This window comes from Nicotiana tabacum, chromosome 23, assembly GCF_000715075.1.
Source record: "Nicotiana tabacum cultivar K326 chromosome 23, ASM71507v2, whole genome shotgun sequence".
Taxonomy (NCBI): Eukaryota; Viridiplantae; Streptophyta; class Magnoliopsida; order Solanales; family Solanaceae; genus Nicotiana; species Nicotiana tabacum.
In genome coordinates this window covers 52716112-52721864 of record NC_134102.1, presented here as the reverse complement: position 1 = coordinate 52721864, position 5753 = coordinate 52716112, and the positions used below count along the sequence as shown (strand labels likewise).

Genomic DNA, 5753 nt, shown 5'->3' with positions numbered 1-5753 from the left:
GCCATCTCACCACAATGCCGTGTGGATCGACATCACATCATATCTCGCTAGCAATAATCTTTATCCCATTTAATGGGAAAACATCTCAACACACCAATCTCATCCCATATAAGGGGAAACAGTCTCATCACATTATCACGGGGATTTACCCGTCACTCACTCCTACACCGACACGTGTAGTTTCGGGGTTAGGTTGTTCCGACCTACCCTTCCTCGGTGGCTAAAAGATACTCCCAAGGCATTTATTATTAAAAGTATTTACAACTCAATTCATGTTTTTTTACCTGACATTCATTTTGTTGGCATTATTGGCCATAACGCAATATCATTCTTGGCACATTGGCTGTACACATAATTCAAGCTCACTATTCCATTTTCAATCATTATCATGGATAATCAACAACAAGGCTTTTTAATTTAAGACTTTAAATACATACTTGAGAAAATTAGGATCTTAGGTACATACGATCGCTTATACAATTTGATGTTATCACTTTCATTTGGACTTGACTTGAAGTCACAATATTTTGATACATACTCGTTTGAACATATTTGATAATGGATAATTTAATAAGAACATTCCAGAACACATTTGAACATATTCATATATATACATCATCCGACGCCAAACTTATTCAGAAAAGTCAATACATAATGGATACTTCGGGACTTACAAGATCATCGTGGGAATTCAATTCTAAGAGAGAAGTTTAGCCAACATACCTTACCTCGAGCTTTTTAATTTACTATAATGTTCCGGAGATCCTAGCCACTTCGATCTATTTAGAGATATTGCAAAATTGAACACAAATTATGAAGGAGTTCATAATTCTACCTCACTTGAGCATTTTACCAAACAGTAGGCGTGCATTAAGGTTTTAAGGTCCTTCTATGGTGGATTCTTTCACCCCACTACCCAAAGTTAACCTAAAAGAGCTCAATAATCTCCCTACTACCCTAGATTGTACATGTATGTAAAATAAACAACTCCCACACCCAAGAATTGATTTACTAATTACCCATTTTTAGTTAAATTCCGAAAATAAGGGTTAGGGTGTAGAATCTTACCTTTTGGTTGACATGGCAAGGAACTTGTAGTTACCATACCGAGTCATAAAGGTAGTCTTCGGAATATCCGGATCCGAATCTTTAGCTGATGATACCCTAACCACAAATCAATCTTTGAGAAAACTCTGGCACCCTGTAGCTGATCAAATAGGTCATCAATGCGTGGCAATGTATACATGTTATTCACTATAACCTTGTTCAACCATCAATAATCAATACACATGCGCATATAACCATACTTTTTCTTCACAAGTAATACCGGAGCACCCCAATGAAACCCTTACCCAGCAACTCTTGCAACTGCTTCTTTAACTCCTTAAACTTTGCTGGGGCCATACAATATGGTGGAATAGAAATGGGCTGAGTGCTCGGCAACAAGTCAATACCAAAATCAAAATCCCTATTGGGCAGCATGCCCGGAAGATCTGCTGGAATCACATCTGGGAAGCCTCTCACTACCGGAACTGACTCAATGGTAGGAGTATCAGCACCGACATCTCTCACAAATGCTAGATAAGCAATGCACCCCTTCTCAACCAACCACTTAGCCTTTTGAAATGACACAAACCTGCTAGGAACATAACCAATGCATCCCTCCTCTATAACTGTGGCAAACCTGGCATAGCTAATGTCACAGTCTTGGCATGACAATCAAGAATAGCATGACAGGGCGACATCCAGTCCATGCCTAAGATAACATCAATGTATACCATACTAAGTAACAATAGATCAACTTTGGTCTTAAAACCACCGATAACAACTAAACACGACCGATACACATGGTCCGCAATAATAGAATCTCAAATAAGTATGGACACATAAATAGGAGAACTTAAAGAATGATGAGATATATTAAAATATGGAGCAAAGTAAGATGGCACATATGAATAAGTGGATCCCGGATCAAATAAGACTGATGTATCTCTATGACAAATCGGAACCATACCCATAATAACTATGTCTGAAGAAACTGTCTCCATCCTACCCGGAAAAGCAAAGAATCTAGCATGGCCTCCCCCTCTAGGGTGACCACTACCTGCTTGTCCCCCACCCCTAGCTGGATGTGTAGATGGAGTGGCAACTGGGGCAGCAACCATGGCTTGAGAAGTCTGTGGACCTGACTGAATCCGTGGAGCCTGAGTAGTCTGAGGAGGTGCACCCCTCCTGAGTCTGGGACAATCTCTAACCATGTGACGGATATCACCACATTCAAGTCAAGCTCTCGGTGGGTGTGGCTGCTGGGACTCGTTCGGGCCTGGTCGATTGGACTGACCACTGAAGGCACCCGGTGCAGGAAGTGTACTAGAAAGTGGCTGAGCAAAGTGTTCAACCTGAGATCTCAGAATAACCGGAGCACCACTAGAAGCTGGAAGTGCTGAGTGAACTGGACGACTCTTATAGCCTCCACCATGACTGGCTGTACCTGCAGCGTGGCTACCACTAAATCCTCCAGTACCTCGAGGCCTTTTGGCCTCCATGTCCTCTCTCTCACGACCCCGCATACCCTCCAACCTCCATGCAATCTTTACCAGCTGCTAATATGGGGTATCTTCCTCCAAATATCGAGCCATTCTAAATCTAATACCATAGTTGAGTCCCTCGATAAACCAAAGAACTCGCTCTCTGACGATAGAAACAAAGGTAGGTGCATGCCTAGACAAATTACTGAATCGGACAGCATACTCTAACACTGTCATAGTACCTTGGTGCAGCTGCTCAAACTCTGCGTGCCATGCATCCCTAAGGGTTTGAGGAATATAATCTCTCATGAATATCTCTAAAAACTAAGTCCTTGGAAGTGCAGCTGCATCGGATGGGCTACCCTCCTCGTACACCCTCCACCACTGATATGCTGCTCCTGACAACTACAAAGTGGTGAAAGCAACCCCGCTCGTCTCCACAATACCCATGGTGTGGAGATTACAGTGGCACTCCTCTAGAAAACCATGTGCATCATCTAAAGACAAACCATTAAAAGTAGGAAGGTAATACTTCTTAAACCTCTAAAGTCTAAGTTTCTCCTCCTCAGATGTTGCTGCCGTAATGATGGTAAGAAACAAGTGTTTTAGCCATAGTATTGCACTATAATTATTGCATTTTATTTGTGTTTGAGCTTAAATGATAGTAAATTATACTTATTACGTGTTTTATGCCTTGTAGGAAATGATTCTGAGCTATTTAGGTAATTTGGAGCGAAATAGAACAAGTTGGAGCTTTGAAGTCTGAGTAGAAGCCCAAGAAATTAGGCCGGGATCAGGTTCTGGGGTCGACGACCAAGTTTGGATATCACAAATTGAACAGATGAATTTACTCTGAGAAAAAGCCACTACTGGGCCACATGGGGCACTGCGAGGCGCGGCGCGACAATGCAAAAGTAGTCTGACAAGAAAAATGCGAGCTCTCTGGATTTCCTAACTAGCGCGCCGCACGGCACGACGCGGCTGTGCAAAATTTGTAGAGTGATCTCCAAGTTTGGCTAGGAAAGGGTAGTTTACTGGGATTGTTTCTAAATGGTATAAATACACCAAAAATACGGTTTTGAAGGGACTTTTGAGCTACGAAAGATTGGAGAACCAATCAAGGCAAGAAGATTCAAGAATTCATCAGTAATACAACCTGCAATCGGTGCAATATAGGAGTTTGTATCGAGATCATTAGCTTTGATGTTTTCTTTGTTCTTAAACTTATTTGAGATGTATTACTCCATTGTTATGAAGTAATTTCCATTAGGGTGTTTATCAAATATGGTGTTTCGATAACGTGATTAGGGATTCGATTCTTGATAATTGTTAGAATTAATTGATTGAGCTTTAATTTGTATTATGAGTTATTTATTGTTTTGCTTAATCGAAAAAGGAGTTTGATATTGAATTTCGTCATATCTTATGCTCTAGTTTAAATACGTGATTCAAATAGGTAATCAAAAGAGCCTCTTGAATTATTAATCGAACTAGAAAATAGGGAAATATTCGCGAGAAGTTACCCTTTAGATCATAACCATCATTTGATTATTGTTATTGTTCACCATGCTTCAATTGGATTAATTACTGAATTAACGTTTAATCGAAAGAGGAACATTAACTTCAAGTTCAACATAATTATTGGTTGAATTCCTGAGAATCAACCGTATTATAGAGTGAATTAACTCAAGAATTGGATCCCGAGTCAATTATCTTTAACCGATCTAGTCAAATACCCTTATCCATCTCATTGATATTTCTTTGTTGCTCATCTTATGTCTTTTGTGATCAATTGTTATTTACTTAATTTTTAGTAGTTCACCGTTGTAAAAGTTATCAAATCAAGTGTTAATTTTTCTGTATAGTAATCAACTGGAGATTATTCGAATACTATTTAAATCCAATCCATGTGGAGACGATAATAAGTCTATACTATCTTTGACTAGCGCGTAATAATTTTGTATTATGTTTTGCGCTCTTCAAATTTTGGCGACGTTGCCAGGGATTGGCAATCAATTGTGTTTGAAATAGTTTGTAGTGCTAATTCATGAATATTTCTTTTATTTTTATTTTATTTTTCTCTTTTCTACATTTGGTGTTCTTTGACTATGCACAGGTTACAGGTTCAAAGTGGTGCATGAATAGAATTTCTGCGAAGGAAGTGCCACCATACGAGCCAGAAATTGAAAAATAACTGCGACAGCTGAGGAAGGGAAGAAATCTCACTAAGACATTAGAAAAGGTTGGGAAACCTCAACCAAAGAAGATATAGCTAGAAACGGTGATTATAATGTAGATTTGGCTGCGAGAGAAGCAGCCCAATGATGAGAACAAGCTGCACAGGATGCTGAAGAAGCAGCTATTGGAGATGCACAGATTATCTACGAAGTAGAGAGGGGTCGTAGAATTGCTCAAAATCAACCCTTAGGTGCAGACCAATTCGGAAATATAGCTCCCATGCCCGGGAGACCACTTGGCGATTATGTTAGATCGGTCTACAATCAAGGATTATCAAGTGTGAGACCACCTCCAATTGCAGCAAACAATTCCGAGTTAAAGCAAGGGTTGCTTCAAACCCTTCAGAATTGATGTGTCTTGAGAGGGAAGCCAAACGAAGATCCAAACACACATCTAATGGACTTCAAGAAGATTATGAACACCTTTCAGTACAATGGTGTGTCACAAGATGCAATGTATTTAAGGGCATTCCCCTTTTCCTTTACATATGATGCAAGGTAGTGGCTTTGAGGCTTGCCCACAGGTTCGATTAGAACAAGGGAGGAGATGACCAGAAAATTCCTTGATAAATAATTCTCCTCAGTTAAAACGGGCAAGTTTAGAAGTGAAATCCATAACTTCTGCCAGAAACATACTGAAACTATTTTTGAAGCATGGGTGAGGTTTAAGGAGATTGTTAGAAAGTGTAAACATAGTGGAATTGAACTCTGGATGCAACTCCAGGACTTTTGGGAAGGATTGACACTGGCCTCATGTAGAACATTAAGCAATGCAGCTGGAGGCCCATTGATGAAGAAGACTCCAGAGGTGATAGTTACAACTCTTGATGAGTTATCTGAAGATGTAAATCAATGGCCCTCTGAGAGTGCATAAAGAAGAAGATCAACTGGTGTTCACCAGGTTGATGCTAACACATCTGTGCAGGTACAACTTGATGCTATGGACAAAGAGATAAGGAAGCTGACCTTAGCCTAGATACAAAGTGAG

The 5753-nt window shown here is 40.0% G+C and overlaps 1 non-coding gene across 1 annotated transcript; it reads right to left on the bottom strand.

The window, feature by feature from the left end:
- Nucleotides 1-5360: 5360 nt before the first annotated feature.
- On the bottom strand, nt 5361-5467 carry LOC142177788 (small nucleolar RNA R71). Its single transcript, XR_012706342.1, has one exon. It is a non-coding gene; the product is annotated as a small nucleolar RNA R71 (small nucleolar RNA).
- Between the last annotated feature and the right edge of the window lie 286 nt (nt 5468-5753).